This window comes from Mauremys reevesii, linkage group 11 (genome assembly GCF_016161935.1).
Source record: "Mauremys reevesii isolate NIE-2019 linkage group 11, ASM1616193v1, whole genome shotgun sequence".
In the NCBI taxonomy this organism is placed as follows: Eukaryota; Metazoa; Chordata; order Testudines; family Geoemydidae; genus Mauremys; species Mauremys reevesii.
Window position 1 is genome coordinate 55,286,014 of NC_052633.1, and position 15,727 is coordinate 55,301,740.

Genomic DNA, 15,727 nt, shown 5'->3' on the forward strand with positions numbered 1-15,727 from the left:
TCCCTTTTGTTCTATTGTTTGACTAATTCTGATGCCTTTGCTATCCGTATAGCTATCTGTATATATGGTTAAATCTCTCTGCAACTGTAGTTGCTATGAAAGGTTTTTGTCTGTTAATCCAATAACCAGTCTGTCTGATTTTCTCTTTTTGCATTTCCCAAGTCAGTTTTCAGCCAATGTTTGCAGAGCTCTTATGAAACGGTCAACATTTCCTCCTTGTTCTTGAATTCTCTGGTGACAGCATGCTTTTTCATCAACCACAGTTCTCTGGGGGTATAAAGTATGCATCAAACAGCTTTTTATAGTAATCTTTGTGACTGTCTTCAGGAAAGTCAAAGGATTTAAACGTATGGTTTGCTTGCTTCCACATAGCATATATTAAAGAAGATACCAGTATATCTCCATTTTCTTTGTGGAATTTATTTGCAATGTGAAATCTTGCAAAATATTGTTTCCAGTCTGTCCATTGTGAAGGTGTGTCCAAGCTGGAGTTCTCTGGGCTTTGAAGAGTGGCAAGTTGATGAGATCCTGCACCCTTTGTTGCTTTACTCCCTCCGTCTGCAAGTTTGTTGCTGTTCCTTCTGTCTTCAACATTAGTTGCTATGTTCCTTCTGTTTCCAATCTTAGTTGCTATGTTCCTTCTGTTTCTATTTTTAGTTTACTCCTGATACCACGTCATGATCTTGCTCACACACCAGATATGTTCAGCATAAGATCCTTCAGTGCTCTTCCAGGTATAGCTGAAGGTCTTTTATGAGGTCTTTTATACACAGTGCCACCTAGTGGCTGGACATTATAATACAGTTTAGCATTTCTTTACACCTCCTACAAAGTGGGTATTCACCCACGAAAGCTCATGCTCCAAAACGTCTGTTAGTCTCTAAGGTGCCACAGGAGTCTTTGCTGCCTTTACACTTCCAACATTCATTATAAATAGGCATTTCAGTTGGTACTATTATATTGGCTATTCTGACATATGATGGAACAAATTCTGGAGCACTGTTTAAAGTGCACTACACATACATGCTTAAAAAACAGCATGCTCCAACCAGTAAAGACCCATGCAAGTATCATTGCCCCCTCTCTCTCTGCACAGATTATTCCCACTGGAAACACAAATAGTTTGTGAGAGACGAAAGGGGAATGCATGGTTGTCTGTGCTGGGCCAGGAAAGCTTTACAGAATGTGTAGGTGAAAACTACAGAAGGCAAAATATCATTCTAAATTTTCCCTTGCCAAAAATGAGAGCAGGACACTACAATCCAGCAGCAAAAGGATAAGGAGACGTTACTCATCTTGTTCAGTAACTAGAGTTCTTTGAGATGTGTGCCCTATATGTGCTCCATTTCAGGGGGTACCTTTGATCAGAGATTTTCAGTAGCAGTGCCATTTTGGCCTGTGCATGCACTCCAGACATCCTCGTGCCTGTACCAAAGATATTTAGAGCTGCATAAGTGAACCACACTGTTTCTTCTCTACCGTGAAGTTCCATGAAAGGAAACTGAAGCAGAGGAGAAAGAGAGCAGATACTGGAGCACCCACAGAGACATGTTTCAAAGAACCAGAGCCGCGCAGGGGGGGCAAGTGGGGCAATTTGCCCCAGGCTCCGAAGGGGCCCCCATGAGAGTTTTTCGGGGCCCCTGGAGCGGGGTCCTTCACTCACTCCGGGGGCCACGGAAAACTCTTGTGGGGCCTGGGCCCCTGGAGCTTCTTCCGCTCTGGGTTTTCGGTAGCGGGGGGACCCTGCCGAAGTGCCGGGTCCCGCTTCGGTGGTAATTCGGCGGCAGGGGGCCCCCTCTGCGGGTCTTCGGGGCACTTCGGCGGCAGGTCCTGGAGCGGAAGGACCCCCCATTGCCGAATTACCGCCAAAGCAGGGGCCCCCTGCCGCCGAAAACCCCAGGCCTCCTGAATCCTCTGGGCGGCCCTGCAAAGAACTCCAGTTACTACACAAGGTGAGTAATGTCTCCTTCTTCTTTGAATAGTGTCCCTGTGAGTGATTCACTTTGGATGACCTCCCATGTATATCCCCAAAGGGAGCAGAGAACTTCAGAGCAGAATCTAATACTGAAGACAGAGCTGCATTGCCAGCTACAGCATCTGATCTCGAGGCATGAACCAAAGCACAGTGTTTGAAGAAAATATGTTTCTGAGTACAGGTTGCAGCTTTGCAAATGTCAACACCTGGAACATCCTTGAGTAACGCCATAGAAGAAGATTACTATCTTGTAGAAAGGACTAACAGTCTAGGAGAATGGATATTGGCAGACTCATAACATGAGATAATATATCCAGAGATCCACCTCAAGGGTCTCTTGCCGGAGATTGTGGATCTTTTGGATCTCTCCATGACTGAAACAAACAAGGAGTCTTTCTAAATGGTTTGATTCTTTCCTGATAGAAGGCTAACATCGTTCTGACATCCATGGTATAGAAGCCAGTTTCCTCACTGGTCTGATGTAGCTTTGGGAATAAAACTGGGAGTTGAATGACTTGGTTGATATAAAAATCAGAAGACTCTTTAGGTCGAAATTTAGGATGTGGTTGTAATGAAACCTTTTCCTTGAAAAGCACTGTAAAGAGAAAATCTGCCATTACCCCATTCATAATTCTGGGACAAGTGCCTGCTGAGGTCGTCAGCTATGTTGTTCTGTATACCTCAGGGGTAGGAAGAGGGGTAGGAAGATGAGGCTATATTGTTGGCTACGCACCAGTTCCACAGTTTTATTACTTTGACACAAAGTGAAGGAGCGTATGCCCCACCCTGATAACGGATGTAGAACATGCAGGACACATTATCTGCTATGACCTTGACAGATTTGGCTCTGGTAAGTAGAAGGAAATGAGTGGAAGCCTTTCTGACTGCCCTCAATTCTAAAAAGTTGCTATGAAGAAGATGCTCTTGGAGAAGGCCTTTTGCTGCGCATGTTGTGTGACACTAGATGTGCTCCCCATCCCAAGAGGGATGCATTTGATGTTATAACAATGGTAAGAGGAGGTTGAATGAAGGGGACTCTTGCACAGACTTTGAAGGGTTCTTCCCCCAACTGAATGGATCCAGAACCTGATGAAAAACAGACACTTGCTTGTCCAGAATGTGCTTGTTCAGTATAAAAACTACCCTGAGCGATCCCTGGAAGCACTGAAGATGTAACATGGCATATTGAGTTACAAAGGTACAAGTTGCCATATATCTTAATAGTTGGAGACAATTTTTGCCATGGTTAGAGGACTTAGTTGAACATTTTAAATAAGCTTTTTCAAGATCATGAACCCATCCACAGATAGATAGGCTCTGGCTGTCACAGCATCCAGAGAAGCTTCTGTGAAATCTGTCATACTGGGGTCAAAGCAGCCTTTTAAAGGTTGAACTGAAGGCTTAAACTGTAGAACAGAGATCTTGTTGTTCGTACTGCAGACAGAACCTCATGGTAAGATCATCCTGAGTAGCCAATTGTTGAGTTAAGGGAAGACAATTATTCCCAATCAATGCAGGAAGATGGCTATGACCACCATGATCTTTGAGAATACCCTGGGGGCAGAGGAGAGTATGAATGGAAGCACACAATAATGGAAGTGATCCTCGTTGATTGTAAAATGAAGAAATCTCTTGTGAGAAGGGTGAATATGCAGTCTGAAGGTTGTGCATTATTAATGAATCGCTGGAATCTAACCAAAGAATTATACCAGCAAGAGTCACACTATGCTGAATTTCTGTGGTTTCACAGTTATTAGATGTGTGAGATATAATATATGCCTCCATCCCATGTTCTTTTTGGGGACCATAAAGTAGTTGGAATAGAGATCCTTGCCTCTGTGCTGGACTGGAACTGCTTCTATCCTCTGAGCACAGAAGAGAGGTGATTTCCTGTGTCAGCAAGTGATCACAAAATGGGTCCCTGAAAAGGGATGGGGATGAAATGGAATGAATAACTGAGGTTACAACCTTCAAAACCCATTTGTTGGATATTATTCTCTCCCATGCAGGCTGGAAATGGAAAAGACAGTTGTGACACTGGCAGACTAGGTGCCAGCTCATGCCGTGTCTCTTAGGCCCCCACTGAACATTGATGAATGCATAGCGGGAAACCAATCTGGTTCACCTGTGTGTTAATATTATTAAAATAGGATTTAGCTTTGTAAAAAAAATATGTTTAATGTTTATGAAATGCTTAGAGGATGCTGCATGTAGTCGTCTCAATTATAAGATGGGTATCCCACGTTATAAGGTTGTATTGAGCGTTTACATTATAAATAGGGCTTTTAAGCAATTAAAAAAAATAATTAATAATTAATCGCACTGTTAAACAATAATAGAATACCATTTATTTAAATATTTGTGGATGTGTTCAACATTTTCAAATATACTGATTTCAATTACAACACAGAATACAAAGTATACAGTGCCCACTTTATATTTATTTTTGATTACAAATACCTGTGCTGTAAAAAACCCCAAAAGAAATAGTATTTTCAATTCATCTCATACAAGTCCTGTAGTGCAATCTCCTTATCATGAAAGTTGAACTTACAAATGTAGAATTATGTACAAAAGACTGTATTCCAAAATAAAAGAATGTAAAACTTTAGAGCCTACAAGGCCACTCAGTCCTACTTGTTCAGCCAGTCACTCAGACAAACAAGTTATTTTACATTTGCAGGAGATAATGCTGCCTGCTTCTTGTTTACAATGTCACCTGAAAGTGAGAACGGACGTTCGCATAGCACTGTTGTAGCTGGCATTTCAAGATATTTATGTGCCAGATATGCTAAAGATTCATATATCCCTTCATCTTCAATAACCATTCTGGAGGACATGCGTCCATGCTGATGATGGGTTCTGCTCAATACCAATGCAAACCAGTGAAGACCAATGCATTTTCACTTTCATCATCTGAGTCAGCCACCAGATGCCACCAGCAGAAAGTTGATTTTCTTTTTTGGTGGTTCGAGTTCAGTAGTTTCCACACTGGAGTGTTGATCTTTTAAGACTTTTAAAAGCATGCTCCACACCTCAACCCTCTCAGATTTTGGAAGGCACTTCAGATTCTTAAACCTTGGGTTGAGTGTGGTAGTTATCTTTAGAAATCTTACATTGGTACCTTCTTTTGAGTTTTGTCAAATCTGCAGTGAAAGTGTTCTTAAAATGAACACATGCTGGGTCATCATCTGAGACGGCTATAAGGTGAAATACATAGCAGAATGCAGGTAAAACAGAGCAGGAGACATACTATTCTCCCCCAAGGAGTTCAGTCAAAATTTAATTAATGCATTATTTTTTAACGAGCGCCATCAGCATGGAAGCATGTCCTCTGGAATGGTGGTTGAAGATGAAGGGGCATAAGAACTTTTAGCATATCTGGCATGTAAATACCTTGCAACGCCGGCTACAAATGTGCCATGTGAACGCCTGTTCTCACTTTCAGGTGACATTGTTAATAAGATTTCCCCACAGCTTCCCCCCAACAGAGCTTTTCACTGATACATGTAGTTACATGCTACAGTGCGGGCACAGCTTGCTTTACATTACAGTGTGTGCACATGCTCTATAGGCCGCTGCCAGTGGGTGTAAAACAGACATAGTGTAAGTGTGCATAGAGGCCAATGTACGCAGGGTTCTCTAAGCCGAGACTGGAGGCTGGCCTTTGGGCTTGCTCCTTCATCAACAATTTAAACTTTATTTCTCTATTTTTGAGATCTTCCTTTAAAGACAGATCTTACACTTGGACAGTATATGGGAGTCTCCCAAAAAACAGAGCCACCAAGAGTGGCCGTCTGGTCTGTTTTGGTAGTTTACAGGTTAGGCATCATGGTGGATCAGGCTTGAAATTGCAGGGGGGAAAGTTTTCAAAACTTTTCTCCAGAAACATGGTGCAGATGCAGTTAAATGAACCAGAAAAGACACTGATCCTTTCAGAATCAGGACCATGATTGCATGTGTGATTACTTTGTGTGAATGTGGTGAAAGAATATTAAATACAAACTCTGCAACCAGAGAGTACATCTCCAGCAGTCTAATTTTTGAGGAGCAATGCTTTGGACAAGGCCTGTATGACCCAGAAAGGAACAGGTTTTACATTTTCTAAATGTCCCTATATGGCTGAATGATTTTATTGACATGGTTTACCCCGACATCCCCACACTATACAATACTATCCTACCTTCCTCCCAACGACTTTTATTTCACTCTCAATTTACAAAATATTTACACAAAATCCCAAGGGTTTACCTATGATTAATTCCTGCCAAATACGGTACATTTGAGTACGTTGAACCTGTGTTGAAAGCACTGGTTTTTGAAGAACTATCCATTAACGACTTTCTGGACTGTGACAATGGATATTGACAGTACTTGTCAGACTAAAGCACTATTGATTGTTTCACATCATGTGTATAGCAAAACCAATTTCTTTCAAGTGCCTCTTCCTAACTCTAATACATTATAACAGTGCCTATCTGTTTATCATAACTCCCAACATTATTGCATGTAATGCATTCAAAAAGAAAGGGTTCAGAAGGAATGAACAGCACCAGTGGGAGAAGTTAAGGCACTAAACAATGCAAATACTTTAGCATTGCTAGTTTCTCTTTCATTGAGATTTATTGCTGAAGTTAAAACAATACAGCAGTGTGTGTTGTGCTTTCTTTAATAATCTCGAACATTTCCTGTAAGGTGAAGCTGATTTGTGCGAGGAGAACAATACTTATACAGGTCAATACTTCACTAACTTCTTCCCAATACACTTACTCAGGCCATTATTTCACTGATAAGAGCCACAAGCTTAATCCTTCAAGGTAGTGAGCACTTTGGTCCCAATCCTGAGAAACAATTAAGCATGTGGTTAACTTTAACAGTTTGAGTAGATCCATTGGATTTACTGGGAATATTCATATGCTTCAAGCTAATCACTTGCTTAAGTGCTTTGCAGAATCAGGGCCAGCATGTTTAGCACTTTGCAGGACTGTGCCAAATGTGAGATACTAATTGTGAGCATAGAGAAAGTGTCCCATAATCCCTTGGATACTGGAAATGTGAGTCTAACAGTGATACAGTACTGTATAATCATTGCATAGATTTGCAGTTCATTGTGTTGGAATTTATAACACTTTGGGCAAGGCAGCACTTTACCTGTTCCTTCCACAAGGAATGCAAAATCTTTTGAGAGTCTCCTTAATTTATGTACTCACTAAAGTAAAGGGTACAATCTCACCCTTCATGGTTGTATAGTACCCTTCATCTTATTATTTCAGCCTCCTACAATTCCTATGCAATAAGTAGTTGCTATTATTATACCCTGTTTAAAAATGGGTAAATTAAGGCACAGAGAAAATATGTGGTCTGCTTTACAGGAACCCAGCAAGCCAGTGACAGAGGAAAAGATAGAAAGCGGGAGTCCTGACCCCTAACCCTCTCCTCTTACCTTAGATCTTAGAGTTATGGTTTTTGTGAACAGGTTGCATGGACCTGAAAACTGTGCAGCAGCAGATGATGGCCAGAAGAGTATAGAGGGATTCCTTGAAGATATTTCTACTGTTTAAGGCCATCATAGGCCTAAATGCATGAATTTAAATTACATTCAGTATTTAAATTGTTTTTAAAACAGGTGGTTGAAACAACCAATTAGATTTGTAACAGTAAATATTTATGCAACAAACTCAGAAATAAATAATAGGACAAAGAAAACAACGATTATGTAGCACATATAATTTTGCTGTAATATGACAGCCTTACAACTTAAGTGCCAAATACTGTCCTTATACTTCATGAAATCCACGTGCAATAGCAGTAAAGATGCAATGAAATAAATATATAATTCATATTTCTGCATCAAACTCTTATGCTTCTAAAATGTTTGTTTGTCCAATCTGCTAAAATAAATGGAAATAAATTGGCAGTACATATTAGTTTCACTGTAAGTTTACATTACAAACTGAAGGTGCACACTCATAGATTTTGCATTAGTTGTTTGTAGCTTTTATATGGAGGAAAAATAATGCAGTATTTCTGAAAGCTGATTGCATGTTGTCATTGTCACCATCCTAACAATGCCATTATGCTACGTATACATTACATTTATTTTAAGTATACAAATCACAATGCCAGAAATCAGTGAATCTGTTTTATTCATATAGTGCAGTGTTTCCCAAACTTGGGAAGCCGCTTGTTCAAGGAAAGCCCCTGGCAGGCTGGGCAGGTTTGTTTACCTGCCCTGTTCACAGGTCTGGCCAATCGCGGCTCCCACTAGCCACGGTTCACTGCTCCAGGCAAATGGGAGCTGCTGGAAGCGGAGCAGGTCGAGGGATGTGTTGGCCACATTTCCCACAGCCAGGGCCAGATCTAGGTTTTTTGTCACCCCAAGCAAAAAATTTTTGCTGCCCCCCCACCCCAGCCCTGGGCTCTCACCCCCACCCACACCCCTGCCGCCGCAGCCCTGGGCTCTTTCTTCCCCTCCACCTGCACCTCTTGCCACCCCAGCGCTGGGCTCCCCCCGACACCAGCGGGATAAGCGGTGAGGCTCCTGGGCCGCGCCTCAGCCCTGGGTCCCTCCAGCTGGGGCTCCCGCCTCCAGGACCAGCCAGGACCCTAGAGGGCAGAGCTGGAGGACCGTCCCGGCAGGGGGCTGAGGAGCTGGGGCAGGGCAGCCCCAGAGGGAGCAGAGCCCTGGAGAGTGGGATGCGGGCTCCACACGGATGCGCCCCTCCCTCTATGGCCCCGCTGCTGCTGCTGCTTCTGGCCACCCTGTGGTGGTCCCTGGGCGGCTTGGGCCACTTCGCCCAGGTCTGGCTGCAGCGCTGGGGGGTGGCCACCCTGCAGGCGGCTCCGTGTGCCCCACAAAATTCAGAAACACAATGGAGTACATTTTTTTTCCTTCAGTGCACTTCTCTATAGTAAAAGCAACAGAGCAGCATATAAAATTCCCAGAAAAACAGAAACAAACATCCAGCAACTTCACTGGAGTTGGATTTAAGAGACCAGGATTCTATTATTAATTCTGCCACTAACCTGCTGGATGGCCTCACCCAAGTCAATTTCAGTCTCTGTGCCTCCATTTTCCAATCTATAAAATGCTTTTGTAAAGCACCTTAATATCTGCAGAGGAAAAGCTAAGTAGTATTTGACCAAAATATGTTTTTCAAAGTTCACCTGTAGCAAATTTTTAACAGTGAGGGTAATAAACCATGGTAGCAAAAGCATCACCAGCAATTTTTAAATCAAGATTGGAATTTTTTTCTAAAAGATATGCTCTAGTTCCTAGAGAAATTAATACAGGGAAGATCCATCACTTGTGTTATACAGGAGATGAGACTAGATGATCACAATGATCCCCTCTGCCCTTATAATCTATGAATATCTTAAGTATAGAATGTGAACATGATTTGAATAAGAATTTTTTTTATGTAGAATTCTCAAGAAGTAACAAGCATGGACATGCCTCCCCCAAAAAAGAGCAGAGAAGAGAACCAGGAACTGGCTAACATTATCACAGAGTTGAGAAGATAATTCACAACAAAAAATGTATTGAAAGAATTTAGCCTGTTTTTTTCCCTGTTTGTAGAATGGGTGTCAGCAGATATTGATGCAGCCGTTGTATGAATTCACTTAATAGATACCTTTTCAATTTTTTGCTCTATGGATTGATTGTGAATATTCATAATTTAAATTAAACTGCTCAGTTGAATGGTCTGATAAGTTACCTGGGTCCATATTCAATGGCAATACACAGATGGACTGCTGTGATCACACAGAGTCCCACTGACTTTAACGGGGCTGTGCATGGTCTGACAGGGCAATTTCCTGCAATATCCTTGAAAAAAACCCGCACATATTATATTAAGTTTAAGTATCTTTGGAGTCCAGTGTATTAAACACAAAGTTTATGTGTAATTGTGGGATCTCATGTAACTTCTCTGGGGTGGACACATGAGCCAAACAAACTTTGGCAAGTTATGAGCTTCAGATGTCTATTTTAAACTCTATGCCAGACAAGGAGGAACTTTTGGGACAAACAAAAGTTAAGTGGGTTTTCTAGGGAATACCTGGGGGGTGGGGAATGCAAATTCTCACCTTTCAAAGCTATATACTGGGAAGAGAACCATTGTCTGCTGTTAGCCTGTTACCTGAGGACAAAAATCAGAGGTCCATGCTGTATAAAGTCAAGAATGAAGATTCTTGTCCTGAGCTAAAGCAGTGATGAACTTGTGACCACAGAAAAAACTCTGTGTGATTGAACGACTGATCACCTATCAGGGTTCTTGTTGGAGTTGGAATGGTCTCTGATAAGCTTATTGGCATGTATGCATTTTCCCTTATTCTTTTTAAAATGTTTTCTCTAATGCTTTCATGTGATGAATAAATGTGCACACCTAGAAAGAGGTTATAAATGGGCAATTACAACTGTTCATAGCCTCTGCAGAGAAAGCAAAGTACAGACACTGACCTGTCTAAGCAGTCTGGCTTGCTGGGAAACTCACAGTGCAGGCAAGGAACTATGAGCCTCCAGCTAAGCATGGAGAGAGGTGTGCATCTCTTCACAATAGAGGTGATGACTGTGGAACTGGAAGCCTAAAGTGGGTGACCTGGCTGAACCACGGAAGGGCAATACAGGTGCAGTAGCCCTGAATTGTGACAAATGGATGCTGCAATCCTTGCATGCATTTTCAGTTGTAGGATCTGATCTGTAATTTACTGTAAGTTACCATTTATAATTAAAGGTAAGTGGATCTCATGCTTTGGGGCACAAACTAACCACTTGCAGAGGCCAGGAAAGACTTGGTACTCCTTGTATCTATCTAGCTACCATACATGACTTCAATGGGATACTTAAAGATACATGCAGTGTTGTTGCAACTGTGTTGGTCCCCGGGTATTAGAGAAAGAAGGTGGGTGAGGTGATATCTTTAACTTGACCAATTCTGTTGGTGAGAGAGACAAGCTTTTGAGTTTACACAGAGCTCTTCCTCGGGTTTGGAAGGTAGGCATGTGATTAAGTACCCCACTGAACTCGGGCCATTCAAAAGGAATATTATCACATGAAAATCATTCTCCACTGATATTTTTGTCAATTGTGCTCCAGTGCTCAAAGTGAACACAAAAGGGATGAATTAAATGCATTTAGAAATGTGATGGAATATCAATAGCATTATTCTTCCCATTATTCACCCAGTTGTATCACCATGTGTATAATCTTATTTTTTTTCTAGACCCAGAATGATCTTCTTAGTGCAATCCATACAGTGAAGGACTGGATTTGACCTATACGACATATGTTATAAGAACCAACAAGATGATAATGTTTCCTTCCAATGAACAGCTAAAGACACACGGTATTATTCATATTAAAATTATTATTTGAATACCAAGGAATGTTAGCATACCAGGAAACAGCAAATGCCAAAGGATGTGTGTTTGTTTTTTAAATAAGAAGTCAGCAGCAGGGTTTGTATAACAAGGCAAATGGAAATTCCTGTGAAGAAGGGACCCACAACCATTGTCTCGAAGGTAGTCAAGGAATAGCTAGTCAAAGAGCTGAGCTCCATTTTCTGTATAAACATTATTATTAAATTTGTGTCCTTTCTATTTTATCGAGTTCTCTCTACCCCAAGTAAATCATTACTGCATGTAATTGAACAAAGGTTCTTTTAAAGAGAAAAAATTCATATGCTAAAGAAGTAATTTTACTTCTTTCCTTAACCAAAGCTCTTGTAATAGTCTCCAACATTCAGTTTCACAGATTGCAGAGGTCGTAGACTGTAAGCTACAGAGCTACAGACCTCTGCAGAGGTCGTAGACTGTGAGCTTCACTTTACTTTTCTGATCCAAGTTATATATGTTGTATTGATTAAAATACAGTTGAATGTACAAACATTCGACCAATTACAGCCTAAACCTGGAGCAAATCCCAACTGTAGTCCTGGCCTAAAGGAGAATGGCTTTAGCTTTAAAATCAATGCTTCAGCTGATAAACTGAAGCAGGATTTAACCTATATAAAACATACTTAATGGCATAACTGAACCTTTAAAGTGAGAAGCAAAACAACTAATGAAGGACGAACTTTAGAGTTTGGATATGGTTCAGATAAGCACCCAAAACTGGAGATGCTTATCTAAAGCTTATCTTGTGCACAAAAAGCCTTATTTCAAGAGCTCCAATATATGTAAGCAAAGTACTGTAGAAAGGAAATTCTATTATCAGGAAACAGCACCTTATGACAACATTCGCGTGTTAAGCATCAAAGTTTAAGCAAAACATTTTACAGAAAACTACTTCATGGAAGTACAATACTTGGATGAAATCCAACACAGAGAAAGAAAATATTATTAAGGAGAAAGATAATACAAATGCAATTAGGCTATCAAGCAATAAAACTCAATATGTGCTTGATATCTGAAACCTTCCAAGCTTACAATGAATAAGTAAGCAGAAATCAGAGTCCTTTAGCTTCTGAAGTCTTACTGTCCAAATTCATGGTACTATTATCTGAGTGTTTCAAAGATATTGTGACTATTTCTTCTCAGAATATGATAGCTTTATTTCTATGAATAACCTAAAACTTGGGTGGGGACAAACTATGTATCCCTGATTCTTTCAACATTGAATAATTCCTTCAGAAAAATACACTTCTTGCTTTCTAACCAAGTTTTCGGTACTAATAACCAGGAGGGAGAAAAGGTTAGTGTCAAAGAACATTTTTCATTTGGGTATCCTGTCCTTCCCATTAATGACAGAAAGCACTTCAATAATAGCTCCCTTTCCTACTCTACATTTTGCCATACCTAAATGACTCAGAAAAAAATGTCATACCAGATGAGACCGTTGATGCATCTAGTCTGGCATCCTACTTCTTCCAGTGGGAATATCTAATGCTAATCTCCAGAGGGAAGCAAAAGTCTTACAAATGATACAGCAAGCCAAATGTGCTTCTGCATCCCTTCATCTGATTTGCCTTCCCTTCCCTCTCAACTCTTTGCTCCTTAAGCTTGCCCACTCATTTCCCTCCTTTCCCCTCAAATCTGACCATTTTATTGATTCTCAGCTTCATTTTCCCAGGGACTGAATCCAGAAATCTAATTACCGCCTCCTCAAAAATCTCAAATTGCTTAGGTGAAAGTTTCTAAAAGGTGAATTAGTATTTCTCTGTCTGATTCTCAGTTGGTTTGTAGGATTTAAATGTGTCAATGATGTCACTTTTGCCATACTACTATATTCATAACAAGTGTTCAGCTGGAAATTAGAACTCCTGCTCTTTGATGTTGTGCCTGGAGAGCACCACAGCATTTACCAATCAAAATGAAGGACCTCTCAAGACCATGTATTTTTTTCAGTACATTTCTCTATCCATTTTGCACCCTGCTTTAATTTTGGTTAATATAGAAGTAAATGGAAAAGTCCCCAATGCCACAGTCTTTGGTTATCTTCTCCCCACGTTCCTAAGGCATCACTGTGTCTGACTCCTGTTACTATAGCTTAATCTTCTTTCAGTAGACGGCAATTATGTTATGTAAACAGACTTACTTAGCAGAGATCCATATCTATTTGCTTTTTAAACTGCTTCTGTGGGGTGGACAAGACATCTTCATTAGTTACCCATGATTATTCTTAAGCCTTTTTTCCCTACCAATGATTGTGTGAGTGCATAGTCCATCAGCACACATGAGAATTATAAACTGTTTTGATATTTACTTATGGTAAATGTTATTGGACACCATGTTGCACAACTTCTAAGAATCTTGCATGTTCATGTCATTTAAATGGCATGTAATTAAAATCTTAATATTTAATTGTTCATCCACTAATTTTAATAGAAGATGGAAACTTATTTTAATATGGTAGATTGGAATAATGGCAAAGTTTGCACTTATTTTTGGAGTAGCTGGGCTTCCAATGAGCCATGGGCCAGATTTACCAGTGAGCTTCAACTTCAGTAATGCAAAGAGATATAAACCCAGCTTAACTGGCCAGTCAAGATAGATTTAGGGATGCACTGCATCACTTGAATGATGCAAAGGACCCAGAATGCATAAAAGGCTACTGTGTTTTATTTTTGTCCCTGCTCAGCTTTTCAATAACAATAATAGAGTTGAGTACAACTTGCGTGAAATCCTGGCCTCAGTGAAGACAATGGCCAAACTCCCATTGATGTCAATGGAGCCAGGATATCACCCCTTGTGTTTATAATGGAATATAAATTGTTCACAATTTACAATGATCTTTTAAAAAACATTATTCAAAGCCAACTCACTGAACCCTTGAATTTCACATTTACTGGGAACCTGGAACACAGTAACGGCCAAATTGTGGAATTTAGCACCTTGCCCAAGCAGGAGGAACCAGGGCTACTTTGTCCTTGGGGAGCTCAGGGAGAGACAATCCCACCGGTGCACAGGCAGATTGTACAAGCTGCACCATAGGAACTCTCTTGTCTGTGGCTTTGTTAAGTGGAGTGTTGAGCTATAGCTCCAACTCTCCACTGGTCCTGCAGCTGCACATGGAGGGATCAGGTCAGGCTGTCTTCACAGGTGCAGAGAATGTGATTCTGAGAGGTCCTTGTGAAAGCCATGCACGGGGCGAAGCTCTTGATGCCCTCCCTCGGCATATCCACATAAGGGCCTGTCATAGTCTGGTCTTAATTAAGCACCTGACTTTCTCCATCCTTTGATCTTCCTGTCAGGAAGGCTTTTCCCTGAAGTTTTTACCTACACAAATCACAATTATATACAGTCTTACAGTTTGAAAGACTGCACTGGTTCTAATAGAATTCCCAATTTAAAGATAGGGGACATTCCTGGGACTGGTAGAGTATTTCAGACTGGTGTACGTTTTTAAGTGCTCCAACTGTACATGCTTCTCTAATATGCTTGTCCTTAAACTGTTTATCTAGCATGTCAGCAGGCAGCTAGTGGAACAAATAGGAGATCCTGGGACGCACATTCATTTTTAAAGTGTTAATACACCCAATCCAAGAGACAGTAATGAGCCTGAGTTACAGTCTCCCTGATTTAGTTTAATTTAGACCTTTATAACCTAAAAACCTTCTTATTTCTATTACATTCCTTCCAAAATATCAGGAGGATTGCATTTGGATTAGTTTTAAATAGCAGAGAAATCTCTGAATACAATGCCATCTGAGAATCAGTTTTGCTGGCATTGCCATTGGGATAGTCATTTTAATAATCATTACAAGAGATTTCAGAATTACTGCAAACAGAAGTGGTGACAGACTACCGTTACTGGTGCCTTTTCACAAAGTTCAGTAAGTCACATCCTTTCATTCCAGTTCTCAGTTGTGGCTGAATGGGTGGGGAAGACAAAGTTTCAGCAGTGGAAGAGATCTCTTATAGTAGTGAAAATTCATGGCTCATTTTAGCACCTACCAGTAAAAGAATGAAAATATGTTCTTTCATTGTGGGGAATGGAAATAGAAAATGATGCAAATGGTGATGTATGGCTGAGAGGGATGAAATGTTTCTGGAAGGTACCACAAAATATTATGATCCACCATAGTATGCAAAAAGAAATCAAGGTCCACCTTAGAAAATGCATCAAAGTTCACTTTGTGAGGCATGCAAAGACTGCACTAAGTTGGAGCAACCAATGTTTGATAATGGGGTTTGAAAGCAGTATAGTAGAAGCAAATATTTTTATCCAGCTACAAATAAGTTAATCTTCCATTGAGAATACAGAAAGTCTTAGAAGATAATTGCCTCTACTAATACTTACATTTCTGAAAT

The 15,727-nt window shown here is 40.6% G+C and overlaps 1 protein-coding gene and 1 long non-coding RNA gene across 12 annotated transcripts in view; one reads left to right on the top strand and one right to left on the bottom strand.

Moving 5' to 3' along the window:
* LOC120375069 overlaps positions 1 to 11,488 on the top strand; it is a 48,509-nt gene extending 37,021 nt beyond the window's left edge. For both annotated transcript variants that reach the window (XR_005586420.1, XR_005586422.1), the window contains one exon: positions 11,200 to 11,488. This is a non-coding gene — a long non-coding RNA (uncharacterized LOC120375069). The remainder of the gene's footprint in view (positions 1 to 11,199) is intronic.
* ARHGAP15 (Rho GTPase activating protein 15) overlaps positions 1 to 15,727 on the bottom strand; it is a 464,338-nt gene that overhangs the window by 180,521 nt on the left and 268,090 nt on the right. The gene's annotated exons all lie outside the window — the stretch shown is intronic.